The 15,935-nt window shown below is 32.7% G+C and overlaps 1 long non-coding RNA gene and 1 pseudogene across 1 annotated transcript; one reads left to right on the forward strand and one right to left on the reverse strand.

Annotated features, from left to right (window-relative positions):
* The first annotated feature begins 3,901 nt into the window (after positions 1-3,901).
* Positions 3,902-5,178, forward strand: LOC149387741 (pentatricopeptide repeat-containing protein At5g50390, chloroplastic pseudogene; annotated as a pseudogene).
* Positions 5,179-5,450: 272 nt separating this feature from the next.
* On the reverse strand, positions 5,451-6,110 carry LOC149387742 (uncharacterized). The gene is made up of 3 exons (XR_016300795.1): positions 5,838-6,110; positions 5,678-5,759; positions 5,451-5,597 (listed from the first exon to the last, which is right to left on the reverse strand). It is a non-coding gene; the product is annotated as an uncharacterized LOC149387742 (long non-coding RNA).
* Between the last annotated feature and the right edge of the window lie 9,825 nt (positions 6,111-15,935).

Consider the following 15,935-nt stretch of genomic DNA (forward strand, 5'->3'; position numbering starts at 1 on the left):
TGTGTAAGAAGTTCTAATGACAACTCAGGTTCTGGAAATTTTCAAAAACGGCTTTCAAAGTGAAATTACCAAAATACCCTTGGCTATTAGGGTTTCGGTGAAAAAATTAAAACTCTGAGAAAACTTCTGTAAAAATTCCATTACGTACAAAACATAATTTTGATCACATTTTGTAAAGGCACCACGGCCAAAATCTTTTTCTATCTATTTATTAAAAATAAAAGAAGTGCTAAAATCTAACTTTAAAATTTTTGTCAAAAACTGTCTGCGCACCGTTTTCAAAATAATCAGAAAATATTCTGTATTTCATAAAAATATTTTTCGATTAAAGTTTTAGATAGAAGACATTTAAACCTAACTTTTCCAAAAAGAATCAACGTAAAACCAAATTTTTTGAATCCAAAGTAAGCGTTTAAAGTCTGAAAATCGGGATTAGGTCTCAGGTCTGTGCACTGATTTGAATATAATCAGAAAATATTCTGTATTTTATAAACATATTTTTCGATTAAAGATTTAGATAGAAGAAACATAAATCTAACTTTTGCAAAAAGAATCAACGCAAAAACATTCGTTTTGACACCAGGACAAACGTTTTAAGAAATCGTTTTCAAAGAATCTGAACCAGAGAGAAAGAAAACATACCTAATTAGACCTACGAATTTTCAAACCAAGAGAAGGATGATGGATGGAGAGCAGAGAAGAAGCGTTAAAAGAAGATGATGCGATGTTTAAATATGACTTAATTAAACCCTAAAAGCCCAAACTCTAATCCTACTTTTATTCTTAATAAATTAATTATTATTATTATAATAATTATTATTATTATTATTTGAAAACACACGCTGATATAAAAAATATAAGTAACTATGTATAACTAACTTTAATACATAGTACATACACGCTCTATATATATAAGTATATATACAGTAACTATATATAACTGACTTTAGTTACTATTATTACTTTTATAATATATATATATATATATATATATATATATATAAACGTATGCACAAATCCTACGTGACTACCAATTATAATATAATATTACCTTATATAATATAATACACTATATTATATAATCATATATATATAATGATATATATATACGTACAAAAAAATTAATTAATATATGTAATCATATACTATATCTATAACATACATAACTTAGTTATAATATATAATTTATATACAATATATATATATATATATATATATTCATAATTTGTATTTTAAAGAGTATATTAAAATTCAGAAACACACATAAAAACTAAAACATCAAAACTACCACATAACTAAAATCATTCACTACTATATATATATATATATATAAATACTAACGTCACTCGAACACCAAAATTGTAGCTTTTGAATAAAGCTTAAAATTTGGGATTTCACAAGTAACATGTGGTATTTTTGCAAAAAAAATTAGCATATAAGTAGTGTTTTGTCTAAACATTTAATATTTTTGCCACTATTATTAGTTATTTGTCTCCTTAGGAACCACATTTCACTTGGGTGTTTATGAGTTGAAAGGGGGAAGAGGGATATTTTATCTCTTTATTTTATTTTTTATTATTAGCATGGAAGCACGTACGTATAGTTGAGGACTAAGAAACGCTGTCTTGATCATTTTTCCATACTTGCAAAATAAAATCGGAAATAGTGTATGCATGTTCACGTTTTAGCATGCTTCCATTTTTTTTTCTTTCTATTTTTTTTACTGTTATTTGGACTCTTCTTTCATTGTGAACTATACCAGTTTATTTCTATCTAAAGAAACAAAACTACGTTTTGGCATATTAATTGTATATGATTATCTGTTGATGCAAACAAAAAAATTAAAATTTAAAATGATAAATAATCAGGTAGTAAAAACATGAATGTAAAAATGGAATAAAAATAATACTTCATTGATATTGATCAAGAAAGGAATGATATATGAGAGGTTGAGCACATCCCAACTAGGTTGGCACCCACTCAACTCTCAACATTTAACATTCAGTTTGTATTTACAATTACAACCATATATCCAATGGAATGGAAACAAACAACACCAAAAAGTCTTTTGAACCATATATCAAAATATTACTTCCTTCTTCAAAGTAACAATACATGATATGATATATAATAATATTTTGAACCGAATACATAGTAAGACAATACGATAAAATTAACCGTCCTATTAATGGAATATAAATTATACATTTATAAATCACATAATCAAATCAAGTTGTAGTAGCAGTAGGAGTTGATATATGAGAAGTTTTTTTTAATATATATTTATTTTTAATTAAAAAAAATCGGTTAAATAACCGATATCCAGATTTTCCCAAAATCAAATCCGATATCCGGTCCAGTTTTGTAAACCGGATCGGTTATCCGAATCTGAATTTCGGTTAGCTGACGTGGCTCCAAATTTCGGTTTCGGTTCGGTTTGGATATCGGTTTTATCCGATTTTCGGTTCGGTTTTGTACAGCCCTACAAAAAAATCATTCATTTTGATTTTTTTTATTGGTATATTATTAGCTAGTTAGGTTTATCTAAAAATTAGAGATAGTCCAAATAAAAAAAATAAAATAAAAAAGGCAAATATTAGATGTGAATAGATTTACATATTGATGTATGCAATTTATATGTAGTATAACTGTATAAAAAAATTGCTAAATGGATAAGAATTTTGATTATTTTGATGTAAACTTAAAACAATTGTTATTTTGTTAAATAATTAGTTTTATATGATTATTTTTTTTAAATAAATTGTTTTGTTTTGAAAAATAAAATTCATTTTTAATCATGTAACTCAAAGTTAATCATAGACTTCATCGAGATATATTCAAAACAAATGAGTTTATTTTTATAAAAAAAAAGTAAATTATAAAATTATGAGCCGCTATATTGACTTTATTCTAGATTTCAACTCTTAAAAATATACACAACGAACTCGATACATCCAACAAAATAAAACTAAACTCATTTTTTATGGTGTAAAGGAATAGATATTTCTTTCCTTAAATCGTATTTCTTTTAAAAAAAATATTAGACAAAATAATCGTTATAAATTGATTGCATATTTATATTTAAATTATTCATGAAAAATTTAATTTGTATCGACACTTTTGAATTTTTATTAAATTTATGTACCTAGAACCAAGGATTTAAAAGCAGACGAATTTCCAAGAATTTCGTCCGAAAATTCGTTTCCGGCGAGTCAACGGCCGTCGAAAGGGTAATATGTCGTTTCGTCGTCGTTTTTCGGTTTTGTCGTTTTTCGCTGATTTTCATCGTTTGTCGTTTTTACTGTCGTTTTTGCTGCTGTCGTTTTTTTTTTTTTTAAATATTATATACAATGTATCAAGTATTACAACAAAATATTTTAAAAAAATTTAGTCTTCAAATATTTTGTGAAGATTCTATTTCATTTGAAAATATTACATAAAAAATATTATATAAAAAATATTACATACAAAATAGCTCAAATTTATAAAATATTATACATTAATCGCACAAATTTATAAAATATTATATATATATATATATATATACAATTTTCTATTAAAAAAGATTATATACATAAAGTATTTTATTTATATATGTTTAAAAATTGAAAAATATATGTTTGTATTACATGTATATATTTTAAATATATTTTGCCACATTTTTTTCGTTCGGTTTTTCATCGGGTTGTCGTTTTTCCATGGAAAACAGTATTTGAAAACTTTAAATCGAATACCCTTTTCCACATTTTTTCCGTTCGGTTTTCCATCGACTTGTCGATTTTCCGTAAATCAGGAAGCTCGAAACGGTAACGAAAATGACATTTTTTTCCTTGCCTAGAACTACTATTTTTTCAATGAACTATTATTAATTTTAACAAAGGTCGGATCTCGCTATCTACAAATGTGGTTTCAACTTGGATCCTGCGCAGTCAAGTCCAACGTGGTGGCCAACGCCTTCGTGGCCTGCACTCTGATCGACATGTACAGCAAGTGCAACTCCATTAAAGAAGCTCGGCTCGTGTTCTCCAGGCTGGCGAAGAAGACAACGGTGTTAAAACCGACCATTTCACCTTCTCCATAGTCATCAAGATCTGCTCGAGGCTCGCCTCGCTGGCGCACGGCAAGCAAGCCCACGCCGACCTCGTGAGCCACGGCTACGGATTCGACCTCGTCGCCAACACCGCGCTTGTCGACCTCTACGGAAAGTGGGGCAGAGCCGAGGACGCCCGCAACGTGTTCGACAAAATGCCGCTCAAGAACGTGATCACGTGGAACGCGATGATCGCCGCGTACGGCAACCACGGGCTCGGGAGCGAGGCCATCAAGCTCTTCGAGAGGATGACGAGGGAGAACAAACGGAAGATCATCCCCGACCTCATCACGTTCCTTGCGGTCCTCTCGGCTTGTTCCTACTCGGGCCTCTCCAATCAAGGTTGGGCGATCTTCGAGTCGATGAGCAGAGACCACAAGGTCAAGCCTCAGGCGATGCACTACGCGTGCATGATCGAGCTGCTCGGGAGAGAAGGCTGGTTGGAAGAAGCCCACAAGATGATACTGAAAGCCCCGTTCGAGCCCACGGTCAAGATGTGGGCCGCGCTTCTCACCGCTTGCCGGGTCCACGGGGATTTGGAGCTCGGGAGAATCGCCGCCGAGAAGATCTACGGAATGGAGCCGGAATTGCTCAACGGCTATCTAGTCCTCTTGAACATATACAAGGCCACAGGAAAGGCAAAGGAAGCTTCTTCCGTGCTTCGGACCCTGAAAAGGAAGGGTCTGAGGATTTTCCCGGCGTGCACTTGGATAGAGGTGAAGAAACAGGCCCACGTGTTTCGGTCTGGAGACAAGACCCATGCGGAAACCGAAAAAATCTACCGGAAACTCGAGGAACTGAAGGCCGAGATCACAGAGCTCGGGTATGTCCCCGAGCGAGTCTCTGTGCTCGACGAACGCGAAGAACGGTCGTCGCATCAGAGCGAGAAACTCGCGATCTCGTTCGGGATCATCAGTACTTCCGACGGGACGCCGCTGCAGATCGTGCAGGGCCATCGGGTCAGCGGAGATTGCCACTCCGCGATCAAGTTGATCGCTTTGGTCGCCAGGAGAGAAATCGTTCTCAGGGACGCTAGTAGGTTTCACCATTTCAAAGATGGAGGTTGTTCTTGTGGAGATTATTGGTAATTTCTTTCAACAATTATACTACACCTTGTTTCATTTTACTTCTATTCTTCAGTTAGTATCATAAAGATGGGAATTGCTCTTGTGGAGATTATTGGTGACTTTCTTGTCTTTCTTTTTCAAGCACACAACTTTAATGTTAAGATTGTCCATTTAATCATAGCTCAATAATAAATAAAAATTGGCCTACTCTTGTTATTTAGTTGTGAGTAATTTTTATTTATTCTTTTATTGAGAGGTGATTTGAGAATTGAGAATTGCATGTAATCATCCTCATCGGCTTCGACGTTGTTTACATCGTCTTTGCTGAGCACATTTCCTCTCTTTTCTTGCCTCGCTTCCCACTTTTACACTGTCTTTCCATTCCTCATTGGACTCATTGCCATAACCTTCTCTCTCTCCATCAAATTCCTTACCAGCAACTACACATTCCAATCACAGCAACTTAATTAATTGAATGTCTATATATATATTTCTGTTATTGATTAGGAAATCCAATTACCACTTCCTCCAACAGAGAAAGCGTGAACATTGGGCTGCCATTGCTGATTACTGTTATTATTGTTATGGTTGTCTCCACCGTCCTGTAAAATAAATAATTATTTATAATTGCCCTGAAAATGTCTTCAAATAGATACGGAAATGTACGTAGTATCGCACACCTCTGTGGCGCTTATAACGAGTGTTGCACTGAGGACAGCACTGGTTTCCGTCGCTGCGCTCGTAGTCGTAGCACGGCCGGCACACCGGAAACTTGCACACGTGGCACGCCGAGAACACCTCTCCGTTCTCGTTGCACCCGATCTCGTCCCCACTCACACGGCAAGTGCTCTTCGACAAGGCTTGTCGTGTCGGAGGCCGATTCTGCAAAAAAAAATTAAAAAAAAAATTATGTCGTGTTGTCGAATCGAGTATTGTGTGTCTGTGTGTATGTGGGGTTAGGAAAGTTATACCTCGGTTTCAAGGAACGAGGTAGAGCCGGCCATGGGATTCGAGGCCATGGCGTGGTGATATGATCAGAGGAGATCGGGGATGAAGAGAGAGTTGGTTTTTGTTGTGGAGGAATGATGAGAGTGTGGTTATATTGTGGGGATTGAGAGTGAAAAAGGAGAAGAGAGAATGGACAAGAGAGTTAGAATCTACCTACTGTGAGTTTGGAAGTCGTGAGTTTGATTCTAAGAGACGTTAGTGATTTGGTACGAGATCAAAAATGGGTTTGTTTTCTATTTTAATATATATTTTTTGGTGTTGCTTAGGTTCAAAGGAAGCATGCTAGATTATATTTTCTGATTAACCTAAGCTTGAAGTTTGGTTGTCACTTCATTTTATTGCCTCTGGCCGTGTATGATTTAAGCTTCGCGTTTGGTCATCAATCGCGTTGTGTTTTTTTTGGTAAGATGGGAAATTTTAGATTTTTAAAGATTACCCAGTCTCAATCACACACAATCCTGCCGAATTTTCTTCGACAATCACAACACAACACGCAATACAATCCGTAAAGGAATTAGCCGGTAAGATATTACAAGTAAACATCCAAGGGATAATAGAGAGAACACAACAGTATCAATCTCAAGGTTATGTAGTCGACGACACTGTATTATTATAATTTAGACCCGAGAACAGTCGATTCCTTGCAGATAACACGGCAATGGAGCCAGATAATTCCCAGAGCCCTAAATACGAGTATTAAGAATAGAGTGTGGCAAAACTTGTTTAATGATAGTTCCAACTGCAATAATTGACAAGTTTAAAAAGCTCTTCTTCCAAGCTACGGCTACTCGATATTACTATTGATGTATTGGCAGTTTCAATTCTAATGCTAAGTTGACTTGCGAGTCGGCTTATTCGGTTGTTCTCGGACGCTTTGTTGGTTGAGAACCGGCTTCGCACGAGTCTAGCTCATGTTTCTCAGCTTCCTCTTGATGCCCGTTGATCTTATCAGAACCTTCTCGCGGTTTAGTTTTGGCATCGTTTTCACTTTTCCCGTGGTCGGTTTTGGAGGTCTCTGGGTCACCCTTTTCAGGGGAATCTCGAATTGGGTCGGAAGGCGCGGCAGAAAGGTTCTCAAAAGCTGAGGATGAAGCCTTTATCTTGTCCATACCTGATTTGCATTGCTTCTCGAACATCATTTGCAAGTATCTCCCTTGTTCTTGTATTCTCAATTGCATGTTTCTTTGTATCTGCACAAGACATATATGTATATCAACATTTATAGCGTTACAACGTGCCCACAAAGGAGAGTGGTAGAATCAAGTTCATTTTTTTTGTATTGTGATCAATTGTGAGGAACATATAGGTGTTAGACTCATCAGGTTATCATTGGTTGGCATCTAATAATCCTATTTGACAAAGAAGTCTGGAGTATTATGAGCTTTCATCTCAAAAACCCTTGACCTTTATAAAATCTGTTAGTTATCATTCAGTTTCAATAAATGATGCTAACAAGAAGTAACACATGACACTACTGCGAACTATGGTTTGGACGACACACTTTGGATGACAGTTCTTAAAAAATGTCGTCCAAGCCTCCTCGCCACGGCGCAAATTACGCTCATTGCGGCTAGGAGCATGTTGTACAACAATTTATTTAAAATGTCAAAGCTTTTGTAATTTGACCGCGGCGGGATTCACTCTCACCGCGGAGACGAATATATTGCATGGCCGTTTTTTTTTATCTGTCTCACATAGTTGTCTCTGTACGATAGTTTAATGTAGCTGCCTTACATTCCCGTTGCGGCTAGAACTAGATAGGTCGCGGCGACGAGAACTTTGATTGACAGTAGTGTTCAAAAACTGCTGTACGAATTCGTACTTTGTACAACAGTATAACCTCGAGGTAATTGAAACTCGTGCGATTCTCCACGACATTCACACATGTCACAAGGTTAGTTAGACACCATTTTCGGAGTCTGATTCTCAAGTTATATGATCTACAAGCTTCAACGATGGGTATAATACGACTCCGATAGAGTTGATTTTTAATGATATTTTGTTGCTTGTAATAACTTATGCAGAGTTTAAATTTCTCATGGCTCTAGTACTATTCAAGAAGCTATCCACAATCTTATTAAAGTTGGTTAGCTCGTTGATTCCAACAAGGTTTGGTGACACGAGATTTCTAATTCTATCTGGTTGAGGCGGAAACTATTAATTAGTGAGAAGCATTGAAACTGGTTCTTCTGCGGAGATAACTCGTATCAAGAATCGAATTCATGTCAAAGCATGGGAAGATTCAAGCAGCAGCTATAATTGTTATACGAGGAAGATTCATGCAGCAAGAACTCCAATACTCATTTTTCAATGATATCTGTAATGTTTGATAGGGATACCGGAGTGAGATACCGGACATAAAATAAATGACGCAGTGAGATAACGAAGTGAGAAAAGCGAAGATACTCGTAGGAAAGTACGAGGTATCGAAATGACGCAGTGAGATAACGAAGTGAGATAAGCGAAGATACTCGTAGGAAAGTACGAGGTATCGAAATGACGCAGTGAGATAACGAAGTGAGATATGCGAAGATAATGTACGATATATGATGGGTTTACCTTTTCTTTCAATACTTCATTCTCTGTCAAAGAATCTGTATTGTGACAACCCGACTTTTCGGACCGTCTTACTTATCTTACTTTTTAAAACTTAAGAAAATTTGAGGTAAATTTTTTTTTTAAACATAACTTAAAATATAAAGTTTGAAAACTCGTAACCTAAAAATAAATTTTCATTTAAACTTGATGAACGAAAACAATTAAAAAGTCGAAGTTGCATAATGGAAATTTAAAACAAACAAAATACCATCGTAAAATAAATACCATAAATAAAGTCGTAACCTTTAACGAAATTGAAAAACATAACTTAAACTATGAACAATAAAACCTTGGGTTTGGATTATTGCAAAACTGAAAGAAAACGGAAGTCTTTTTATTTTCGAAAACGGCAACCATAACCCAACCCTCTCGCTATCGCCGCCGCTGATCCACCCTCCTCACTTGTTCATATGTTGTTTACCTACAACACGGACGTAAATACATAGAGTGAGGTAACGCTCAGCGAGAATAACTATAACTCACAAAACATAAGCAATAAAACAAAAATGCATGAACCGGTTATTAGTACTTTAAATTTTAACCGTGACATGAGATACCCTATTAAAAGTCTATCGTATTTTAGTTCGGGGGTCCCCTAGAGTAGCCGTACCGATTTCAGTGTACACTTTGGTAACGAACCATGGGGCTGCGACCTCCCATAGTACGCTCCGTCACATACATAAACATATGAGGAACTCTCTATGTGAGCCCGTAGTTCGGCTCGAGAAATTCCTCTAGGTACCTCCGTAATTCGAGGCGGTACGACTCTCTTGCTTACTTAACTTATTAATCGTGTTTATTACGTTAAAAGCATGAGCGACATAAGATAAAAAAACATACATGATAACATAGCTAGAAACATAAGACGTGTTATAGATATTCTAACACACAAGCATAAGATAATAACATAAACTCACATATCGTCATATCATATCATAACAAGCACATTCCGAACAAACACGCACACACAAAAATTCACACAATACATAAATACTTCATATCACATAATGCGTATTATATATATATTTTCTTAACTAATCCGTGTTGCAGTGATATTATTCTCACCTGGATATCGGAATTACGATCGAAGACCGTCGAAGGAAAATGATGCTCTTAATGACACGGAACCTAAACGGAAAAGGTTGACTATTACTTATCAGGTAAGAAAAGGATTTAATACATGACTTAGTTTCTGGAAATTTTCAGAAACGAGATCCGACGTGAAATTACTAAAATACCCTTGGCTATTAGGGTTTCGGAGAAAACTGAAACTCTAGAAAAACTTTTGTAAAAAATCAAGTGCGTATAAAATATAATTTTGAGCACTTTTTGTAAAGGCATCACGGCCAAAATAATATTTTAACTATTTATTAAAAATAAAAGAAGTGCTAAGATCTAACTTTAAAGTTTTTGTAAAAAACTGTCTGCGCACCGTTTTGAAAATAATCAGAAAATATTCAGTATTTGATAAAAATATTTTTCGATTAAAGGTTTATATAGAAGGCATTTAAACCTAAAGTTTCCAAAAAGAATCAACGCAAAACCAAATTTGTTGAATCCAAAGTAAGCGTTTAAAGTCTGAAAATGGGGAATAAGTCTCAGGTCTGTGCGCCGATTTGAAAATAATCGGAAAATATTCTGTATTTTATAACAATATTTTTCGATTGCAGCTTTAGATAGAAGACACTTAAAACTAACTTTTCCAAAAAGAATCAACGTAAAAACAATTTATTTGAAATCAGCACAAGCGTTTTAAGAAACCGTTTTCAGGGAATCCGAACCAGAGAGAAAAGAAAGCATACCTATTAGGAGCTACGAATTTTTCAAACCAAGAGAGGGATGAAGGAGAGAGAGCAGAGAAGAAGCGTTAAAAGAAGAGGAGGGGATGTTTAAATAGGGTTTAAATAAACCCTAAAAGCCCAAAACCTAATGCTACTTTTAATATTAATATATTAATTATTATTATTATTATTATTAAACCTAAAACTACACGGATCACATTAACTTTTATATATATATATATATATATATATATATATAAACGTAAGAATCTAATGTTATATAATATAAAGTAATATATATATATATATATATTATTACGTTAACTTAAATTTCCTATAATATATATATATATATATATATAATATATATATATATTATTACGTTAACTTAAATTTCCTATAATATATATATATATATATATATGAATTATGTATAATAACTTATTTATAATATATAATTTATAAATATTATATAACTTATGTATACTATATCCATATTTTATAATCTAAAGAGCATAATAAAATTAAAAACACTTTAAAGTACACATAAAAAAAAAAAAAAAACTTCAAAAACTACCACATAAATAAATCATTTACTACTACTTTATAAAAAAAACTAACGTAACTCGAACACAAAAATTTTAGCTTTTTAATTAAGCTAAAAAAAATTGGGATTTCACATGTACCCGCTACGATATTCTTATTATCCGTCAAAGAATCTATGATGAAGCTATTTCCTATAAAAATAAATATAAATAAAGATTAATAAGCGAAATTTCTTTCATAATTGAACAAGTAAATAAATGCATCGGTAATTTTTATTTCTAAATTAGAATATTGAAAGGATGAGCATTTTTGGATAAATTTTATACGATGCTTATAATATAATTAAATAACATTGGAAAATCCAAACGGTTAATAAATATCATTAAATGGATGGGCATATTATGATAAATAAGTTATGGCATCAACCAACTAAAGGAGTTTAATAAAGCATTATTCTACTACGTTGCCATATTGACATGTCACAAAATTTATCAACTAGCATGTATGGAAAAATATAATTTTTTTCTCAAATACTAATTGACTTGAAGAATTAGTACTTAGTTCTCGTAACAAAACAAAAAAAGGGAATTGCATTTACAGATATGCCTTGTATCGTTTCATTGTACCAAGAGATGCTTTGAACAAGTTGGTAGTTCAATTTTATTTTTAATTCTTTTTTTTTCGTTTTGTGCTATTTATGAGAACTTTTTGACCATGTTAAACAAAATAGATTGATCATTGACCTTATGAAAAAACAGTGTGCTATGTAAAACAAAAAATAAAACTAATAAATTATCACTAATGGTACACCTCTTTTTGGATATTTGAAGAGTGACCTAATTAATATTAATGTCGATATTTGGGGAGTGCGTATAAAATCTAATCTAAAATTGGATATATATAAAAAAAAAAATTGCACATTCTGTAATAAATATTTTTGACTTATTGAAGATTTATATAAATGGTGAAATTTTGAGGGGGAACGTATCCTAATAATTTGAGTAATATTTATATGGATAACTTTTTAAAATTGGCTTATACATAGTAAATTGTTTTTCTAAGGTGAATGCAGATTGCAAAATATGAGGTTGGGGGACATCGAATGTAAAATTTATCGGACCTTTCTATTAAAAGAACATTATTACTTTATGTTTAGGGGAAAAAAATCCTATTTATCCTCTAAGTTGTGCATCTATTTGTGTGTCTTTTGAGCATACTGTTTATTACTTAAGTCTCCCTAAAAATAGTTATTTAGTAACTCAAATACATCCTTTCGATTAGGTCAGAGATCTCTCGGTTTCGCTTCATATATCTTTTTTCTTCTTCTGCTTTTTGAGCTGCGGTTTCTGTTTGGCTGTTTCGTATGATATATTTTTCGAAGATTTTACATTGCTGATTCAATATTTGGATCTGAAATGTGACACGATGATATGCGAGAGAGAGAGAGAGAGAGAGAGAGAGAGAGAAAGAGAGAGAGAGAGAGAGAGAGAGAAAGAGAAGGCGAGAGACTACTGATTATAACAGAATGATCTCATAATGAAATCTTACGTTGGAAAATACGAGATTGCAGAACAAAAAGCTATGGAGACTGAGATAATCAAGAAAGAAATAGAAATAGCAATTACGAAACGAACTAAACATGCATAGCTAGAAATTACGAAATAAAACGAAAAATTAGATTATTCTTCGATCATATTTAATCTGATACGTGGTTGAGCTTGAGGTTTCTAATCCTGCAATGGAAAACAATAAAATAATAAGTATGTGAAGCCACGAAATTAGTGGTTTGTAAATAGATTCCAGTAATTAATTAAATACATGAAACGAAAAAAAAATATAAAAAATAAAGTAAAAACGCTCGCTTCAGTTAGTTATTGTATATATCAAATAAGGATGTGTTTTCCAGGAACTAATAAGAGTAAACATGAATGTGTTTTTGAATAGATTTTTAAATTTATTTTTAGGAAGGCTCTTTCTTTTTGTTAACAGATTCTTATCGGTATATAAGTGAGAAGCCAGTGCTGATTGAGCCATTAGTAAGCTTTAGATTTGGGAAGCACTATTGTGGGACAAAAATCTGGGCTTGTTATGTAGATGGGAAAAAGTAGTTGTAAATGGTTTGATTAGAAAAAAAAAGAGAACTCTTATATTTGACTACCATGCATGGTATACCTCTTTTTACCACCCACCGGTGGTCTTGTACTTTGAGAGCGGAATTTGGTTGGACTCGATAAGCTTAATATCTTCGACGACGAGCTCATAGTGCACCTTAACCTCATCGACAGTTTTCCCGCCAACGGCTCTTGCAACCTTGACCCAACGGTCAGGGCTTTCCTTGTCGAACAAGGCAAGAGCACGCTCGAAGGCCTTGTTTTGCTTGTCGGTCCATGACGGCATTGTGGAGGAAGCCATTTGTGTTTTGAGCTTGAGAGAGATGGGAAGATATATATATATATATATATATATATATATATATATATATATATATATATATATATAAGAACGGGAATAGTATAATTGAAAAAAGAGCTTCAAAGAGGATATTAATTAGAACTTTGTCTAAGTGTGAGTGATGGTTTGAATGAAAAATAAAAGAATGCAAGGCTTGCTTTTTACAAGGGGAAAAGAGTGAGGGGTGAGGTGGGATGTGTCTAGTTGTCACGGATGTGCCTTGTTAAATTTTTATGACATTTGAAAAATAAAATGGCGGCAAAACTGCTCAAATCTACTCTAATCGATATTTATACTCATTTTTTCCTTGGGCAAAAATATCTCATGTTACAAATTTTGTTACGTATTAATACTTTCGCCGTTAAAATTTATGTTTGAACTTAACGGTGCAAGTAGTTACGGCATTACTAAACAGTAACATGTGGTATTTTTGCAAAAAAAAAATGAGCATATAAGTAGTGTTTTGTCTAAACATTTAATATTTTTGCCACTATTATTAGTTATTTGTCTCCTTAGGAACCACATTTCACTTGGGTGTTTATGAGTTGAAAGGGGGAAGAGGGATATTTTATCTCTTTATTTTATTTTTTATTATTAGCATGGAAGCACGTACGTATAGTTGAGGACTAAGAAACGCTGTCTTGATAATTTTTCCATACTTGCAAAATAAAATCGGAAATAGTGTATGCATGTTCACGTTTTAGCATGCTTCCATTTTTTTTTCTTTCTAATTTTTTTTTTTACTGTTATTTGGACTCTTCTTTCAATGTGGACTATACCAGTTTATTTCTATCTAAAGAAACAAAACTACGTTTTGGCATATTAATTGTATATGATTATCTGTTGATGCAAACAAAAAAATTAAAATTTAAAATGATAAATAATCAGGTAGTAAAAACATGAATGTAAAAATGGAATAAAAATAATACTTCATTGATATTGATCAAGAAAGGAATGATATATGAGAGGTTGAGCACATCCCAACTAGGTTGGCACCCACTCAACTCTCAACATTTAACATTCAGTTTGTATTTACAATTACAACCATATATCCAATGGAATGGAAACAAACAACACCAAAAAGTCTTTTGAACCATATATCAAAATATTACTTCCTTCTTCAAAGTAACAATACATCATATGATATATAATAATATTTTGAACAGGATACATAATAAGACAATACGATAAAATTAACCGTCCTATTAATGGAATATAAATTATACCTTTATAAATCACATAATCAAATCAAGTTGTAGTAGCAGTAGGAGTTGATATATGAGAAGTTTTTTATTAATATATATTTATTTTTAATTAAAAAAAATCGGTTAAATAACCGATATCCAGATTTTCCCAAAATCAAATCCGATATCCGGTCCAGTTTTGTAAACCGGATCGGTTATCCGAATCTGAACTTCGGTTAGCTGACGTGGCTCCAAATTTCGGTTTGGTTTCGGTTTGGATATCGGTTTTATCCGATTTTCGGTTCGGTTTTGTACAGCCCTACAAAAAATCATTCATTTTGATTTTTTTTATTGGTATATTATTAGCTAGTTAGGTTTATCTAAAAATTAGAGATAGTCCAAATAAAAAAAAATAAAATAAAAAAGGCAAATATTAGATGTGAATAGATTTACATATTGATGTATGCAATTTATATGTAGTATAACTGTATGCAAAAATTGCTAAATGGATAAGAATTTTGATTATTTTGATGTAAACTTAAAACAATTGATATTTTGTTAAATAATTAGTTTTATATGATTATTTTTTTTTTAAATAAATTGTTTTGTTTTGAAAAACTAAAATTCATTTTTAATCATGTAACTCAAAGTTAATCATAGACTTCATCGAGATATATTCAAAACAAATGAGTTTATTTTTATAAAAAAAAAAAGAAAATTATAAAATTATGAGCCGCGCTATATTGACTTTATTCTAGATTTCAACTCTTAAAAATATACACAACGAACTCGATACATCCAACAAAATAAAACTAAACTCATTTTTTATGGTGAAAGGAATAGATATTTCTTTCCTTAAATCGTATTTCTTTTAAAAAAAATATTAGACAAAATAATCGTTATAAATTGATTGCATATTTATATTTAAATTATTCATGAAAAAAATTTAATTTGTATCGACACTTTTGAATTTTTATTAAATTTATGTACCTAGAACCAAGGATTTAAAAGCAGACGAATTTCCAAGAATTTCGTCCGAAAATTCGTATCCGGCGAGTCAACGGCCGTCGAAAGGGTAATATGTCGTTTCGTCGTCGTTTTTCGGTTTTGTCATTTTCGCTGATTTTCGTCGTTTGTCGTTTTTACTGTCGTTTTTGCTGTTGTCGTTTTTTTTTTCTTTTTTAAATATTATATACAATGTATCAAGTAT

The sequence above is a fragment of the Urtica dioica genome, chromosome 8, assembly GCF_054948205.1.
Source record: "Urtica dioica subsp. dioica isolate 48M chromosome 8, U.dioica_male_clone48M_v1_H2, whole genome shotgun sequence".
In the NCBI taxonomy this organism is placed as follows: domain Eukaryota; kingdom Viridiplantae; phylum Streptophyta; class Magnoliopsida; order Rosales; family Urticaceae; genus Urtica; species Urtica dioica.